The 19804-nt window shown below is 38.2% G+C and overlaps 1 long non-coding RNA gene across 1 annotated transcript; it reads left to right on the top strand.

The window, feature by feature from the left end:
• The first annotated feature begins 10102 nt into the window (after window positions 1–10102).
• LOC116523869 lies at window positions 10103–19583 on the top strand. Its single transcript, XR_004257170.1, has 2 exons — window positions 10103–10201; window positions 18325–19583. It is a non-coding gene; the product is annotated as an uncharacterized LOC116523869 (long non-coding RNA).
• Window positions 19584–19804: the final 221 nt, after the last annotated feature.

The following is a 19804-nucleotide window of genomic DNA, read 5'->3' as shown; positions in this document are numbered from 1 at the left end:
TCTCATTAAAGTAAGCCGCTGCTGTTACTGCTGCTATTATCAGCCAATAATAGATCTTTGCAGTTGGTTATATTCAGTGAAAGCAGGTCATTACAAATGGTGTGCTTTTTGCATATTATCTAAATTGAAAAAGTATAATTTCTTCTTTCATGTGCTATATTGATAACTTCCAGTTCAGGAATGAAACATGTTGACTAGTTAATTAAAAGGGGTTAGTTCAGTTTTATGCTTCCAACATTAGTTTTTGCTTAGTGCAAACAAATATAGTTTTGATAATAGGTTATTTCCTTTTCAGTGGAACACACAATCATCAAAATGATCCTGAGGAATAAGTTGAAATGCCACAGGATTCTCCCTTACCCAGTATTTGTTTTTTTACTATTTAACCTTAGCTTAATTTTTAGAACTTAAAAAGCAAATCTACCATTGTATTTAAGTTCTCTATCCTTCATTCAATAGTATATAATATGCAAAGGAAATTCATTGCAGTGTGCAAGGTTCAAAATATGGTAATATGGCAAACAGAATCTCATAAAACATCTTTATATTAACTGAAGAGAATGTATCCATAGATTCTTTAGGTGGGCAAAACAATGTTTTCCCTATACAGTATTGCATCTTCCTTAATGAGCAGATAAACAGCCAGATTTACAGCCTTATCCAGATTGCTATGCTAGTTTCTACACATTTAAACTAAGGCGTTCCTATTTTTGTATTACTGTTGCAAAAGTTGTTGTGCAAGCATTTTTTTCAGATTGCCAGCACCAGCACTAGTGAGATTCAGAATTCTTGGGACTTTCCTAGTAAGATTAATTCTTGAATAGTGTTTTTTAATCTATAAAACATCAGATTGTATAGCTACCAGATACCCTGCCCTTGGTGGTGCTTGCTTAGATGCAAGCTGGCTTTCTAGTCACTGTGAGCATTCTGAGATGCTAGATGCTGTGAGAATTAACCAGAATAGATACTCATATAAAAAAATATCTTAATTACTTTGTAGAATATTAATAGTTGTATATAAAGTAAACCAATATAATTATCCAGTGCATAAGGAAATAGGAACCATTGAAATTCTTCAATGAACTCTCCAAGTGAAAAAATATAGCTAGTCAGATGGCTATATTTATAGTATTTGATTGTCTTCTGGTTCTAGTTAGTGGCTGAAAACCTGATGATTTGTCAGATTCGTCCACTCTGAAATATTTTCAAAGCTTCCATTGAGAAAAAAAATCTGGTTTAAAACAATTTATTTAACTCTCAGTAGTCATTAGATTTAAATATATGCTTAAGTCCAGTTTGTGTTTCCAATGTGCCATTAAAATTGGCTTTCCTAAAGCCTCGCCCTGTGTATGGTTTACTCTAACCTAATTCTCACCTAAAGTGTCGTGGAACTGACAATTATTTCATCTCTTAAGTACCTGCAATCTTAAACACACAATAAGTCCCATTGCACATAATATATTTTATTCCAAGGAAAAATGCTTAGCAATCTGCCATTAATTAGTTATATGGCAGTTTTCACTGCCAGTTTGTCCCCAGAGCAAAGCTGTGTACTGTTGCCATAAAACATGCCTTTATGTAATGATTATTGGTAATTTCAGTTCTTTTATATATTGCTAGATGTGAGTACACAAGATAAAGAAAATTGGAAGACCAGAGAAGTTTTTGTGATAAGGAAAAATAAATCATAATATACAAGTATAGATGAGTTCTACCTAGTTTCCACTCATAACTTTCTGGGTCATCACTGAGTTTCCTTAGTCACAGTCTCCCAATATTAGTCACAGTCTCCCAATACCACTTTATAATGGTAAGGCCACACTTGGAATACTGCATTCAGTTTTGGTTGCCACAATGTAAAAAAAGATGTGGAGCCTCTAGAAAGAGTGCAGAGAAGAGCAACAAAGATGATTAGGGGACTGGAGGCTAAAAGATATGAAGAACGGTTGCAGGAACTAGATATGTCTAGTTTAATGAAAAGAAGAACTAGGGGAGACATGATAGCATTTTTCCAATATCTCAGTGGTTTCCACAAAGAAGAGGGAGTTAAACTATTCTCCAAAGCATCTGAGGGCAGAACAAGAAGCAATGAGTGGAAACTAATCAAGGAGAGAAGCAACTTAGAACTGAAGAGACATTTCCTGACAGTTAGAACAATTAATCAGTGGAACAGCTTGTCTCCAGAAGTTATGAATGCCCCAACACTGGAAGTCTTTAAGAAGATGTTGGATAGCCATTTGTCTGAAATAGTATAGGGTTTCCTGCCTATTGTATTGTAATATTTATTCCTAATTAGTTTTTTTAAGTTGTCCTTTAAATTGCAGGTCCTTGAAATGATTTGGGCCTTTTCCCCCATTAGCCTCAGCCAGCAAAGAATACAGGAATTATTGACTATCTCTTTTTAAACTGTTGAACGTGTGCAATCAGACATGCCTTCTGGCATCAATATTAGAACATATCTTCTATTATTATAGAACTAGAGACTTATGAATAGAATTAGCTTAGGAGACAGTTTAGGGTTACTGAAATAAAACAGTGTGGCCCTACTTTAATCCTTTAGTTTGGAATAAAAAACACCCAATACACCCATGTCATCATCACCACCATCATCATCAAATTATCAAAGCTTCAATCACCCTCATTAAAAAGCCTGGGAAAAGAGCCAGGTCTTCAGGGCCCTTCAAAACAATGGTAGGATGGGAGCTATTTGAAACTCAGGAGACTCATTCCGGAGAGCCAGCACTGCTACAGAGAAGGCGTGCTTCTGAAACCCCAGTTGATGGTATTGCTTTATTGAAGGAACTGACTCAGATCAGCCAGGTAGATATTTTTGCTAGAGAAGGTGTGCAACATGTATATAATAATATTTACACATTGTAGTTATGAGTAGTTGCAGACATTTCCAAAAAATATTTTACACCTCACATGGAGAAAAATTATTTTTTTAGTTATTTAAGTACTAAATGTAACACAATTTCAATTCTTTTTGCTTCTGGTCTTTGAAAGATGAACAAGAACAAAAAGAATGTGAAAATCATAATGAAAGGCTGATTTCTCAGAAGTTAAAATTTTATTGAAATGTTGTTGTTCACCATCACTACATTGTACTTGCAGCTGCAATAATGGTGAGTTGCAACATACAGTATATTTAAAAGCCTTAGACCATGATGATTTGCTGCTCTTTTATCTCATTTTTCTTTCATATTGTTCATTTAAAAATTAGAGGTCAGTGCATTGATCTGTAAGTTCAAAATTGTTTGTGGTGATTGGCAGCAGTTCTGTAATTCTCAAATAGCAGGGTTTTTTAAAAAAATCAATCCTACCTAGAGATATTAGGGATTAAGCTTGAAACATTTTGTGACCTTTTCTCCTAAAGTACAGTACTTTGGCTCTCTCTCTCTCTCTCTCCCCCTCCCTCCCTGTGTATGTATGTGTAAGAGATGGAATGAGAAAATATATATGTAGTGATACAATGTGTCTTTAAATAAAGAAATAGAGGTATATTACAACAAAATTCTGCTTCCATGTCTTGATTATCCTGTCCAAATTCAGTAAGTAAGATATTAAAGGTCTTAAGCAAATTTTAAAGTATTGAGTTTGAAACACTCAATGTATACTGTGTTAGGAAATCAGTATGTTATTGTCAAACATTCAATAACCATACGAAATAACTTTGTTTAAAGCACATGCAGTACACAGGTCAAATGTGGGAAGAAATCACCAGACCAGATGTACTTGAAAAGCAACATTATTTGTTACCACAGCTTTGTTGCCAGAAGCTAGAAACTAGTTTAGATCCTGTTTTATTACTGAAGTCAAGTGTAGTTGTTTTATAATTTCCATTATGCTCCTCCTACGTCTCTTATTCCAGCTTTCCAATCAACCATGCACAATATTATTATGCACTTCTTGCCTTGTAAGGAATAAAATATGTGTGGCATGTGCCTATGTGGCATATATAGAACTTGCTGTCATGTTCATTCGCTGCATTTCATTTGTCAGAAGGCCAAATAAATACTATGTCATAGCCGTCCAACAAGTTTGTATTGTAACTCAGCTCATGAAAGAACAGCACACAGACATTGTCATCCTCATCTGCATAAAATACAGCACATGTACATAGACATATGTTGAGCATTTGACTCAAATAAGGTTTGCCTATCTGCTATATCACAATTGAGCTTTACTTGCCTGTGGAATTATTAAGAAAATGTGTATGTGTCCATCTACAATGTGAAAATAAAACAGCTAGGTGTTAACTTCTCTTTGAATATATTGTTTAGCTCTTCTACTTACCATAATGTTCTGACTCTGCCTATGTTTTGCAAATTGCGTGTCTTCAAAATCTCTGATGGAGCAGATTTCAGATGGGCTATAATTGCCCATTTGTCAGGTTGCCAGGCCCAACAAGGCTCTGCGTTTGCTCAAATGACTATGAAGATATTATGTACTCTCCGTTTGTTATGAAGCACAATAAAGAAAAAATGCCAGGAATGTTGCTGGACAAACATTGTGATGTCAACAGAGAAGGTTATAAAATCAGATATAAAAAGTTTCTTCCAGTGTTTCCCCTCTAAATGACTTAAAGGTCAGGGTTTAGGTTGCTCTATTATAGACTGGGTGATTTGTCAGGTTGCTATAGTTCTGGAGGGGGGGGGGATGAAAAGAATAGCAATTAGGAAAGCATCTCAAACTTTGTACCTTTTAGTGCGCAAATGTGCATGTGTGCCTGCAAGCGCATGCATACACACCCCTATCTTTTGAAGTTATAATCCTTCCCAATCTTCATATGCTTCAAATATCTTGACACTAAACTGTCTGTAAATTCCCATTCAATCTTTATGGCCAAAGAATTTGGAAATTCTGGTCTCAACTCATTCAGAGGTAACAGATTGAAGATAGATTCTGTGCATGCTTCCCATATGGATTGTGATCTTATTCCTGATTGCCATATAATACATGTAAGTCAACATTGTTGCCTAAGAAGTCAAGCTGTGTGTGAGAGGGAGGGGGAGTTTAGAAGAAAGAAGAGGAATAATATAGAGGTTAGCAGTGTGTCAAAAAGTATGCTTTTATTGTTGGGACTATACAAATACTTCCCATTTTTTAAAATATAAATACTTAAATACAGTTGCTGTTGCCTTCAAAATCATGGAAACCATATGGTTTGGGAAGGACAATAGAGGTTTTAGCCAGTAATGTTGCCAAAACTTAGCATTCGCTCATGAGTTAAATTTATAGCATCTTCATGTATCCCAATCATATGAGTCCAGATGTCCATCCAATGAACTGTAATATTTTTGCAACTCAATGTAAGCTTGATTATACATTCATTTATACTTTCTGCACTTGTGCAGCTCATCTGCTGTAATTGTGCATGACCTACTGCTGAAATACGTAAGAAGAAAGTGCATTTGCATATGTGGAATGCTATTCATTTTAACCCTTTAGCTATTCTTTAGGAAAAGAATCAATAATTTTAAAATGCAATCCTAGGGGATGACTTATGGGAACTGTCTTTGCCTTGACATCATCAGCAACATATTGAGTCTTGCAATAAACAGGTGGTTGTGCAGTACTGTTTCTGCTCATTCTGTCCCATTGGCGCTATCCATTTTACTGGTTTTATATCTTGATCTACTATATTAAACAAAATGTGTAGAATTACAGTCACTCAAATATCATCGTGTATGGTCTGCTGATGCAGTAGCATCTAACCTGTGCTATGTTACCAGGATACCTTTGATGTGCATTCACTGAAATTGTAAATTACATACAGGTAGTTCTCATTTAGCAACCGTTGAAAAAGTAACTTTGCAACCAATGACTGTATTTATGACCCTCGCAGTTCTGTAAAACAAAGGAAAGGTGAGGAAAATTCATAAGCACAGTCATGGTTTCACTCAGCAATGACTTCACTTAACAACTAAGTTGCCCATCCTCATTGGGGTCACGCAAGGTCATTTTGAATCTGGTTTCTGCATTGACTTTGCTTGTCAGAAGGTCGCAAAAGGTGATCCTGGGTTCTTGCAATGCATCATAAGCGTGAGTCAGTTGTCAAGCATCTGAGTGTAAATTATATGACCATGGGGATGCTGCAATGGTCATAAATTGAAAAATGGTCATAACTCACTTTTTTCAGTGATGTAACTTTTGACTGGTCACTGAATGAACTGTTGTAGTCAAGGATTATGTGATTAGTATCTCATATGATACAGTTTTACTAAAATGCTATCCCCATGGAAGATATTTTTTATTTTATTATTAAAAATATAGCATAGCAATCATTCAATTGTTTAAGAAAGTCCAACACATCTGAGCAGCACCAGACTAAGGATTAGAATTTTGTCCTAATTTATTTCTTAACTGGTAAGGAACTTAACATTAAATGTTCAGATGAAACTTTTCTATGGCAAACAATTTCATGTATTGCCACATTTCAGTGAATGCACATTAAATGAATCCTGATAACATGGCATGTATTAGATGCTATTGCATCAGTATTTTCACGTATTATGGTGACTCTTTTTTGACTGGTTCTTACTATACATTTAACCTTATTTTTGCTGAGTTCTTGAGACTAGTTTGTTTGCCTTTGTTTTTTTGGTAAAACAAAGATAAAATCAAGCATGTTAGGGTTTTAAAAAATAATGTTTTATTTTAAAAAAAAACATTATTCAAAGGCGTGCATTTACAGTACACACACAACCCAGCATTGTCCCCAACCATGCAAAACAAAAAACCCTATCAAATTTGCCTTTCCCCCAGTTTTATATTCTCCCAGTTACCAGCATATGTAAACAGTAATGCACATCTGTAATGAATACCATATGCAATTATCTGCAACACCACCTCCCTAAATGCCAGAAGTGGCTCTTTTAACAGTGCTCTAAATTTGCCATTTTCTGTTGCATTCATTAAGCTGTCCTTTTGTGCATATCAAGTAAGGCTTTCGATGCAAACTGATATTTTACGTGCTTTGTTGGTCTACAGGTAATTATCAGTGGGATTATTTTAATTCATTTGCTGCATGTGCTGCAGGATTTTTATTGTACCAAACAAACAAAAAAAATAAAGCTCCCACAATGAGATTTCTGCTAAGTAATACATTTATAGAGTTTGTAGCTAAAGGGAAAAGAGCTGGCAGGATGTTCTTGGTTCAGGATTGCAATTTAATCCAAGAATGCTTTCATATATAAAGTTAACACTGTGTCTACTCAGAAGACAATTTCAATGAGATGGACTACAAAGTAAGCAGAAGGATTGGAAACATTTGCACCTTCAGTTTTTTCAGAATTACAACTCAAAATATGGTATTTGTAGTTCAGAAAGATGTGGAGGGCCCTTATTCCCACCCAGCACTCAAGTTATGAGTTATGAGTTATGAAAGTTTATTTATATGCCGCCCTTTTCCCTGGGGGGACTCAGGGCGGCTTACAATTCAAAGGGGGGGGGACAAACATTTAACACGTAAAACAATACATAATTAAAAGCACAACATTCATACCATTCGGGTGGGTTACAATCTTTAGCCCCAGGCCTGACGGGATAGCCAGATTTTAAGGGCTGTGCGGAAAGTCTGGAGGGTGGTGAGGGTACGAATCTCCACGGGGAGATTGTTCCATAGGGTCGGAGCTGCCACTGAGAAGGCTCTCCTCCGCATAGTTGCCAGTCAGCATTGACTGGCAGATGGAACTCGGAGGAGGCCTAGTCTATGGGATCTAATCGGTCGCGTGGAGGTAATTGGCAGTAGGCGGTCTCTCAAGTACCCAGATCCACTACCATGAAGGGCTTTATGGGTGACAAGTAGCACCTTGAAGCGTATCCGGAGATCGACAGGTAGCCAGTGCAGCTCGCGGAGGATAGGTGTTATGTGGGTGAAGCGCGGTGCACCCACAATCGCTCGCGCGGCCGCATTCTGGACTAGCTGAAGTCGCCGAATACTCTTCAAGGGCAGCCCCATGTAGAGCACATTGCAGTATTCCAGCCTAGAGGTCACAAGGGCACGAGTGACTGTTGTGAGAGCCTCCCGGTTCAGGTAGGGGCGCAACTGGTGCACCAGGCGAACCTGGGCAAATGCCCCCCTGGTCACAGCTGACAAATGGTGTTCAAAAGTCAGCTGTGGGTCCAGGAGGACTCCCAAGTTGCGGACCCTGTCTGAGGGGTGTAATGTTTGACCCCCCAGCCTGAGAGATGGAACACTTGCCGAATTAATGGGAGGAAAACACAACAGCCACTCGGTCTTATCTGGGTTGAGCACAAGCTTGTTAGACCTCATCCAGTCCCTAACAGCTTCAAGGCCCTGGTTCAGCACGTCCACCGCTTTATTGAGTTGGCACGGGGCGGACAGATACAACTGAGTATCGTCCGCATACTGGTGGTATTTTATCCCGTGCCGCCGAATGATCTCGCCCAGCGGTTTCATGTAGATGTTGAAGAGTAGGGGGGACAAGACCGAACCCTGCGGCACCCCATATGTTAGGGGCCTAGGGGTCGATCTCTGCCCTCCAACTAACACCGACTGATATATGATTTGAGCTTCATTTACCCAAAGCTGCCTTGATCATGAGGTTATATGGAGTAATAATATCATAATAAGAAAGAATTTAATGTTTGTCTCAAATCCAACACATTTAATAAATTCTATCAGCAGACATCCTCTGCCATAGTGAAATGTAGTGGTGACTAATTAAATATTAAATGAGTCTGTGTGGTTAGATTTTGATGATCCTTGCAACTTACAAGCTGGCAAAAATTTGCTGAGTAATACCATAAGAAAGGCAAAAGGACACAAACTACTGAACATGGATTTTTTGTTTGTGTAAAATCATAGATCTTTCTCCAGAGGTGAGCGTAAAATCTGAAAGGATTTAAGCAACACTAAAAACAGTATAGCTGGATACACATATCTCAGTCATTATGTGATTTGCTTGGTCTTGGGTTTAACTCTCATTACTCTGTTATTTGGTCAGTATAACTTGTAAAACAAACAATGGCTTAAGCAGAGGAATACATAAACTTTTTGGAACAGTAAGCACAATTTTGAGAACATATACGGGCATTCTCACAAAATGGTTGCTGTGGTAGGTGTGATCACTCACAAAATACTCAGTTGTTGTTGCTTTGTTAGTTGCTGAGTATTTTTACAGTACCAAAAGGCAAGAATACTCAGTTACTGAGTATTTGTTGAGCAAACAAAACACTCGGTTGTAGCTGTGTACTATTTGATTTTCTTCTGAGTTCCAAATGTGATCTAAAAATATTGCTGGAAATATAGATATGCTTGAAGTTAGTTATATGCTTCACAGCATATCAGATTGTTTTGTTGTTGTTGTTTTAATTAAAAGAATTGAATATTAGGTTGAAAAGCTTAGTGGGCACCAAGGAATATGTTAGAGGCACATCATTGCTCAGACATTACTTTGAGGACTAGCAAAGATCCGGGTGCAGTTTGAAAAATGTGGTAAATGTAGTAAGATTCTGTTGTAGAATCTTACTACAATTTTCAGGTATCCCTAACAAGACTAAACAACAGTGCTCCTGACTTTTCCAATCATGACAAAAGCTATCCCTTTTTGAAATGTTTTCTGACCTTCCTTATTAGACCACATTTTAAATCGGGGGTGGGGGGTGAGGGGGTGAGGAGTGGTCAAGTCTAAGATCAGCTATTTTTATCGAAATGAAATGCAGCTCCATGACAGAAAATTCCATAGATCAATTTCATACTGGCTGCATGGCTGGGCAAGATTCTGCCAGTGTTCAGTGCAGGATCTCCACACTGCTGGCTTTTAAGTTCAACTATCGGTGGGGAAAATGCTTTATACCAAGAGTCAGCAGAATCCGAATCACAGCCTTAAGTACATGGGCCTGCAGCACAGAGTAATAGCTGCATAAAGATCCAGGCTTTCCTGGAACACCATCCTATCGGTGCTATGATCATGCCTTTACTTGGGCTTCAGTATCTCTTTTCCTGGAAAAGCATTTCAATTATTAATCAGGGTTTTACTGCTGTCACCAGTGGACAATGGGTAGCTTTGACTTCCTTTTGTTTACTCCTCTTATTCAGCAAATTTCTCTCTTTCCCTTTTTCCCCCTTACAACACAGCAGATTCATCAGTGCAGAGGTATCAGCTGATAACACAACACATATACCACAAAGAGAAACAAAGGCAACAGGGATGTGTTCTCCAAAATACTGAAGGTAATGGCTGTTCTATAAAGTGTTCCATTTTCATCCTAGCAGGTACAGCCTTCCCTGTAATGATGGCAAACCTTGGGCAGGTTTTAAGGTTTTTCCTGAACAAGTCTTTGCAATTCAATTGGCTAGTTGGTGAACAATATGCTCTTCTTCTTGCAAATTTCTCTGCGTCCCAAACCAGTTAAATGAAGGGTGGCTCCTATAGGTGGTTGATAGTGGTTGACCTCCTGAGCTAAACTTCAGGTGACACAGGCCCCTAGCTAGAGTCAAACAAGGAGAGGAATGTGTGTATTAGTACTTGTTTACTGTTCAAATTGCAAAATGAAAGAGTTTCTCGCTGGGCCATTGAACTAGTCTATAGCTCTGTCAATAGAGGGTTGACGTTGCCATAGGGAGTCATAAGGGCACATGGTATTCACAGTGATCTTTGCATTGTGCCCTGAAAATAGCAACCCCACCATGCTTTCACTTGTCTTTTTGATAATTAGCAGCAAGTAAGTACAAATCATGCTGGCCCTTAGTGTTTTCAGACATTTGGAAAAAGCAGTATATTTGCCTTGTCCTTAACATGCAACTGTTCAGAAAGTAAAGCAGCATATGGTATGACAAGCCAGGCCTCTTTCACATTAAGGGCATCTCAGTAACACTTTTCCCCAGCCCATGACTTCACTCTAGAATTGTTGGTGCATTGTGTATTTGCTTAGTGGCAGTTGCGCATCCATTCCCAAACTAGCTTAATCTCTCACCATATCCATTCTCCCAAACTTACATGTACCTTTTGTTCAATCCTTCAGTTATCTTAAAGAAGCACATACTCTGATTCTTGGCATTTATCTTCACAACGAAATTGAAAGCATCCTAAATCTTCAAAGAATAACCAGGCTCTATCCAATATACTTCCAATATACTTTAGAGTTGAAGGAGATCTCTGTAATCTTACTCTAATGCTGTTTTCAAGCCCCTTTTTCAACTGAATTTCATCTTCTAGCCACTTTATATATCTCTCCTCCCAAATCCTGAAATATTTCCTATTTCCCGCAAGTTACTGGATCCAGGTCAGAGGCTCTGTTGCTAAGATTTGCATGATTATTAGGAGTTCAACCCATTTTAACACAATAGCATTGGTCTCCAGGTTAACACACATAAGGCCAAGCTAGTTCAGATTTTAGTCTGTTGTCTTTTGTATACTCTTTTTCCAGGGCTGCATGTTTCACTTTTGCCCTAAAAACTCCTCAGCTGCTATTACCTCACTTTAATTGCCTAAGCAAAACCAAAAATAAAGAGAATCAAAGAAAAAGAAGTATAAAAGGATACATTGGTCAGGTAAAACTAGTTTTGCATATATTTTCATCTCTTGTTATACAACTGCATTAATAACATTTAAGTCAGTTTTATCAACAATAGGAGGGACTAGAACGTGCTGTATAAATTTATAGATTAGTCTTCCAATAGGAACTTTTTGTCTTGTGTCTATGTTCATGTTTGTAGCAACCTATAAACTACTCAGGTGCCCCAACAAATATCTTGAACTGTGTGCCTTTTCCACATTTTGGGATAGCTGATAATTTTCTTTTTCTCCTCCTCCTTGTCATATCTTTGTTAACCAGTTGCTCTCTTTCTGGCATTTAAGCTACTTCTCAGTTATCAGACTGTGTCATGCTCAGCTCAGCTGTTCTGGAGGAAGGTCTTTTAATTGATGTTGCCATACTAATGTGTCTGTGTCCTTATATCTTCAGCAATATCTTCCACAAATGATCTCCTGGTAATCAGTGTGTCATCTTCATCACTTGTGTTCCATATCTTGTCCTGATTGTCTTTTTACATTCCACCCATAACTCATAGTTTGCCTATTCTCACCATTTGCTAGTGGTCATGAGCCACTTAGTTCATGGCCACTAGCAGGTCTGATTTGAATGTCAAAGCAATTTACCACCCAGTAGGTGGTAAATAATCAGAGAGGGGAGGGCACTATCCACAGAACATTTCCAGTGGCCAAAGTGTGAAGATCTGGGAATGAAAAGTACAATTGAATTGGGATCTCTGCTATTTAAGCTCAACACCCTATGCATGCTATATCAACCTTCTCAGATTCTGCAATTTCTCCACAAAGGTTCCTATTTCTACCCTCCTATTTTTCTTGTCTCTCACTTCTATTGCTGCTAGATCTTCTCTGCTTGGTCTCCGGGTGTTAGAATTGAAATCAGCCATCACTGTACAATTATCATATTGGATACAATAACAGCACATTCATAAGTTTGAAAGTTGCAAATCAAAGAAAATGGAGAGGAGGTTGACTTTTAAAGGCAGACAAGTATGAGAACTGTTAAACTCTTCATGTGCACCTAGCCCTTGTGTTGGAGGTCAGTAACTTTCTTTAGAAAATCAACTGAAGAAAATAGAATGTGTAGGCAAAAAGGTTTGGCTTTCCCTTTCTGCCATTTCTTTTAATACCAAAAATGGAGTGCCATCCTCTTTCTGATATGATAACGATAAGTCTGAACAAATGATATGAAATTGCTTAGCAGATTATATGTACCATTCTGATAGAAATTTACAAGATATGGAAATTTCTACCAGAATTGTATATACAATCCTCTAAGATCTCAAAGCAGAGAAATATAGATCATATAGTACATCATTATTATGTTCTGATCTAAGCTTCCCCAGCAGCACAAAGCCGAGGTCTCATCCCGACAAACCCCTTTTATTTAATTTACAGTGAATTCTCTTCAGCAAAGTCCCTGTCCATAGTCTTTCAAGATAGTTCACAATTACCGACCTTTATCAGGCTTGGAGAGTGGCCAACTGATCTCTTTCAGACGCCACAATACATGGCAAGAATGCAGGAATGAACTAATTGTCTCCTGCAAACTCCCCACCCCTTTCACTCCTCCTTTATTCCCTATGGAAGGGCCATTCACCATCCACCTGTGACCTTACTCCCAAGTCGACCCTTGTTCCTTAGCTGTTCCCTTCATCTGGCAACTCTGTTCATGTGCACACTGGGAACAGGCTCCAGCTGTTTGTCTGCCTCACTGATGTCTGACTCCGAAGGCAGCTGATAATTGTCAGATGGCTCTGGCCCCCTCTCTGCCTTTGACGCAGAAGACTTGTCAGAGCCTTCCCCAGACTCCAGGACTGGCCCATGTTCCTCCCCAAACTTCCCACTGTCTGAATCTGCTGCCAGCCCTGCTGGCAGGCCACAACACTTTATTATATGTTATACTAACTTTTTAAATAAATTGCCCATATATGTTATTTTGTATGGTATTCACATACGCCCCATCCATATGACCAAAGGTAAATTTCTCTTATTTTTACACTGGGCTGCTTTCATTGACCACAACATGACCAATTTCACCCTTATAGGAACTCCTCAGACAAGGGTATGCAGTTGTTATCCCATGGGATTAAAATCCTCTACTGAAAATTTAATGTCTGAATCTTCCCATTGTAGATGACTATATATATAAACAATGTGTTAGATTTAGGAGCTCTCCAGACCCTATGATCCAATGATTTCTGGAAGAGACATCTATAACGTATCAGAATGGTATATATAGTGTATAGGTTTTATGCAATAGGTACATATATTTTTTTTAAAAACAGTAGGGGGACTTCATGTAAAAAACCATACACGAGGGCCTTGTGTAATATAGCGTCTGATTTCTCTTCTCCGAGAGCTCAAAAAGGGATGTATTGCACTGTTCCTAACATAACCTTATGGATGTGCCCATGAAGTCACCCGGAGTTATGTAACCATTCAGTTTATTGCTCTCTGGCCATGTAATAAAAAAAATGGAGTTCAAGAAAGATTCACTTTCGCAGTCATGCTCCAAATATTATTTTAAAGTCTATATCCACAATCACTGTTAAGTGCTACAAGTGCTAATTATCAAAACAGTGAGCCTGTGGATGGACGTATCCTTCTTGGTAATAATGCTGTGGGGGGACTATTATATGTAGGCCAATCATAGGCCTGAATATGTAACTGAACATACTTAGCATTCTCTAATGTTAGCCATGAGGCTTCTGGGAGGCTTGGTTACATTTCAGGGTTACCTTTCTACTAAAATGGTAAGCATATTCCTAACCTGAATTTTTAAGACTGCGGTTTCAAGCTCCATTATAGAAAGTTATTCTTGCAGGAGAAATTTAAATGACAGGAAAAAGTGTTCTAAGTCAGATCTCACCAACGTCCACATACAGGTAGAATTTTGATTGAAAAGTTATTATATCTTTGAGTCTCCCATTGTAATCTGAAATAGTAGAGTCCAGGTTTACTCCAAGGTGCTCATCTATCAACATTTATAAACATATTAGCATGGTAATTTGCCCTTTCTGGTCTAAAGTGCTGTATACATAGTGGTTATGTATATGATTCCAAGCATCTTATTATGAGACAAGGTTCCCATTACAACAGTGAATCCATCTACGAAAAGAGCACAACTATAACAATGCACTTATTGTTCTATATTGATTGACACAGAATGAAGAATCTTTAATTCATCAGGGAGCTCTTTTGAAGTGCTGGGTCAGAATGACTAATTAAAGGCTTCAAATACCTAATATTCAATATTTTATCTCTCTTGAACCTGCCAATTATTCAATGGACACTTTTTGTTCCTTGAGTAGGCAATTTATCCTCCAGCTTCCCTGAGAGCAAATGGCCCATTTTGTTACTACTATTACTACCATGAAAAGTAGAACAGAAAAAAGATTAATGTGGATAGGGACACTATACTTTTCCAGTCTTATAAAATGAGTTTACTCTGAATTTTATTCTCTGAAATTTAGCATGCTGACTGAAAGTTATGGGAACCCGCATCATTTTCTGAAGGCATATAGTTTGGAAAGGCTGCTGAATTGCTAAGGCAATTATTTTCATAGATACTCATCAGAATTATAAAAAAAAATGCATGGAAACAAGCAAATTATTTTTTTAAACCATTTACATTCACAATAAAAATCAGCCAAAGTGAGAAGATGGTTGTAGCAGAATTCTTCCGGCTTAGGGCAACTAAATTACAGAGTGCTACTTTAGACATAATTATGTGAAGTCACAACAACGCTGCCTCCATTTCAAGAAAATACTGATTACCCTCCAAAAGGACCAGAATAGCCATCTGAATAAATGGAGGTCTTTTCAGTATAAGCAAATCATGGATTTTTGTTTTTATTTTGCAGGTCTTTATAGACATCGATGTATTATTTCCTACATGTGAGACTGCATCAATATAGTGGCATGTTTTCCTCAACTTTGTTATCTCAGTCAGGGCCAAGGGTAGTCACATGATCAGTAAACAGAAATAGGCATTTATTCCATAATTGGATGCAGGTGGGAATACAATCAGTATAATTACTGCCCACTCTGAAAGTTTTATTCCTTTTGCTCAAGCAACCACTGAGAATTTTAAATGTGTCATTGTTCTTAGCTAGTATTACTGGATTTACATATCTATGTCAGGTTTGCCCTTTTTTGTGTATGGATCTAGTGGAATTATGTGTGGCTGAGTCAACGTCAACTCTTAGACTTTCTCCAGGATGAGCTAACGCTCACCTGACTCTTCAGATTTTTCAAGGGTGCATCCGTCCCACTCAAGTCATCCCCGTCTTCTCTTTTCTTCCACTTTTCTCAGCAATATGGACTTCTCTCAGGAGATCTGAATCTTCACATAAAGTGTCCAAAATCATTATTTTATTATTAAGCTGAATTTATATGCTGCCCAACTCCCAGTATCTCTGGGCACTTAATAAATTGATAAAAATACTTTTTTTTAAAGAAAATCATGTAAAATAAAGGTGGCAGAGATAACAAACCCAAATGGAGAAAGAGAGAGAAAGAATAAAAAGAATGCTGCAATCACACCCACCAAGGCCTGAGCAAAGAATCATGACTTCACAACCCTTTAAAATGCCAGTAGGGTGGGAGTAATTAAATTTTTGGGGGAAACCACATTCCAGATAATAGGCAAATATTACAATTATGTATGGTTATTTGTCCCTTGTGTAGCAGTTTTGGATTTATCTGTTCTATAATGAACTTGTTTGCTTTCTTGGCTATCCAAAGCATTCCTAAGGATCTTCTTACCCATTGAAATTCAAAAGCATCAATATTATTTTCATTCTGCTTCTTCAAAGTCAAACTTTCACTTCTATAAAGTGTCCCAAAGACACTGCAGTGTTTTGATATTTCCAGGTATAGACACATCATAGCAATTGATTATCTTTTCTCAGGCCTTCATTGTCATCTAGCAAGTGTTAATGTGCTACTTTTTTTACTGCTGAATTGAAAAGACCAAAACTATCACCATCTTCAGTGAATCCCTGGTCAGAAATACTGTGGATTATAACCCCAACATAAGGTAAAGGTTCCCCTCGCACATATGTACTAGTCGTTCCTGACTCTAGGTGGCGGTGCTCATCTCCATTTCAAAGCCAAAGAGCCAGCACTGTTCGAAGATGTCTCCGTGGCCGGCATGACTAAATGCCGATGGCGCACGAAATACTGTTACCTTCCCAACAAAGGTGGTTCCTATTTTTCAACTTGCATTTTTATGTGCTTTTGAACTGCTAGGTTGGCAGAAGCTGGGACAAGTAAGAGGAGCTCACTCTGTTACGCGATGCTAGGGATTCGAACTGCTGAACTACCGACATTTCTGATCGACAAGCTCAGCGTCTTAGCCACTGAATCACCCCAACATATCCTCCCCAAAATTAGGAGAGGCAGACTTCTGTCTCAGCAATGTTACAACTATCTGAAACCTCAGTGAAGGGTAACAAACCGCAGCTCACAGCACAGCTGTAAATGGGGCAGGTTTGGAACAGGCTTACATTTATAATGCAGGGTTGTCCTTTAACTTGAGGAACTTCATACAGAAAGAGGGACACAAAGGCTGCTTTGTATACAGTGAGCTTGACCAGCAGCGAGCATAAAATCCCCCTGCACTTGTTAATATTTTTTGTGGCACAATATTCTTTGCACAGGCTTTTGTTACATTGAATGAATCTTTCCACTGCCTCCCCCTACACCCAGTAGCTGCTGATTTATTATTATAAAGACATAATTGAAGGAAAGCTAGAGTTGCCTCACCACACAGAGCATATGCATCATTTAGGCAAAGCAGACATTTAAGCTGAGTCATCGTAGCATGGCTGAGAGCAGATGCTAAGCAATAAAACTCCAGGTAAGCTGCTTCATTAATGACAGGACTCTCCCCTTCTCCCACCTATCATTTCCACGATGAATCCAAAGTACCTTGTTTGCTGCTGAGGCGATGTGGAAAAGGGAAGCCGACAATAATTCTGTCCTCTTTCCATTTTGCTTTCAAAGTATTCAAGAAAAGTTCTCAATCTATTTAAATACAGTAACAGATACATCTACATTTTTTTAACATCTGAAAGGAGACCTACAACTGTGGATAATCCAACACACACATCTGCATTCTTCATCACTTTGTGTGTCAGCCTGTTCACTGGCTGGCAGCTCATATATCAGGAAGTTTGTCCTGATATCTTGTAAGTTATTGCTCATTGGTTCTGACACAGCAGTAGAGAATAAATTCATTCCCTATTCCATGTGACTGTCCATGTATTTGGGAACTGGGCACAGATCTGTCCAGGGCAGAGAAGAATGTAACAGTTATTTCCCATAATTCAGACACAATACTCCTTTTATTACAGCCCAATATAACATTTACCTTTTGAGTATCTGTATCACATTGCCTTGTGCTCATTTTCATGTGGACTTTGCCAGGGTTTCTTGCATCCTATATACCTACCTTACGTTTTTCCTATCCAGATCTCCTTCCTATACATTTCAGCCCATGCACACACATTTGAAATTTCTTTTTCTCTTGTAAAACATAAGCCCCTATTTCCAGCTTTGTGTCATTTGCAAACTTGATAAATATTCCTTCAATACCTTAGATTCTTAGTTTGAAACTAAACCATAGGGTTTGGCCCTGAGTATTTCTGCAACAGAGTAAGCCACTCCAGTGGAGCGCATCCACAGATATGAAACAAGATGACATTGCTGTCAATGAAGCAGTACGCATAGTGACAAGATGCCTTAAACTCACACCAATTAAGAAAATATATCCTCTTCTTGGTATTGTTCTACCTAGGATTAGGACAGAAGTAGCAGCAGAAGCCAAGAGAACCAAAGAAAAGATTGATTCCTGGCATCTGCTGAATGGATACATGCCCCAAACTTGTTGACTTAGATCTAAGAAGAATTTTATGGCGGGAACAAATATGTTTGAAGGTGTGCAGGTCCAAAACCGAATTAGAAGATGAAGGAGAAAATTTACGGAACAAGATCCCAGAAGAGAACATGGCTGAGGGATCAGATCTCTCCTGTGTTACATGGATGACATTGAATAGGTTGAGGGTGGGAGTGCCTAAGGGTAAGACCAATATGCTCAAGTGGGGGTTGCTGGCAGATAATACATAATGCAAATGCAGAGTCCACCCCATTTGTTGGTCAGTCAAACATGAAAGAAAGAAAATCTAAGTCCTTCTCAATAATATTGAATAACAAAGAACTCTGGACACAGTTCTGGAGATGTCCATTGACACATCCTTCTAAGCCTCGGAAGAACCAGTAACTCCATCCCAGCATCCAAAGAACATATGGACTCCAATTTGACCCTGTTTAAATGAGCCCTTAAAACTGGCTCTTCTCTGGGCCTTAGATTAGAATGGTTGGGAAATGCTTTGGTGGTGTTGCTGTTATTTTTCTAAATGTTTGTTTTTAAGGACAGGTTTTGGAAGGGAAGGGAACCCCTCTCCTTCTGTCACAGAGATTAAGATGTTTTACAACCTTTAGGACTGCCTTTTACTCCTCTGTAGGGCTATGGTAGAGTTAGGTGAAATTGGAACTAAAAATGGATCCAACCATGATACATGCACTAACAGAATTTTCCATACAGAGACCTGTTCACATTCTACCATCCATATAGTTCTCTCTTTAATCTTTTGGGAATTTACCTAGTCTCCTTTAAAAAACCTTCCAAATTAATAGCCATCACCATGTCTGATGGTACTGATTCCTACAATATAATTTCTTTCATCAGAATCCTGGTTCAGTGAAAGAAATCTCTTCCCTTTTGTAGACATTTGCACTGAACATGCACATATCTGCAAGAAAACTGATGACATTAGAACCTCAATATCAGTGGCTGAGGATGGTGGATATTTAAAGAGGATTTATAAAGAGAAAACAGATTCCTGGGGATCAGTTCCTAGATTTTTCATTTGGGGGGGGGGTTATTTTATGGTTCATGATTTTATAATTATTGATTGTGTTGCTGTGAGATATCCAGAGTTGTATTTAAGATGGGTGGCCATACAAATCTTTTAAATAAATCGTTAAATAACAATAATAATCAAGCACACAAAAGTCTGTCTCAGTCTTTTTGCCACTATTTTGTTTTGCTCACTTCTGAATTCCATGTTTAATTCCCACCCATAAAGTTAATATCTCGTCAGCTGACAACAGTGTGGTAAATTGGGGAAACATTTTTTTAAAGTCCACATAATTCTTCAGTCAAGCAAAGATATGGGTAGATGGATTTGCATATAAAAGGATAATTGTATAGAAGA

This window comes from Thamnophis elegans, chromosome 2 (assembly GCF_009769535.1).
Source record: "Thamnophis elegans isolate rThaEle1 chromosome 2, rThaEle1.pri, whole genome shotgun sequence".
NCBI lineage: Eukaryota > Metazoa > Chordata > Lepidosauria > Squamata > Colubridae > Thamnophis > Thamnophis elegans.
The sequence above is the reverse complement of the archived record's forward strand: the minus strand, read 5'-3'. Positions and strand labels throughout refer to the sequence as shown.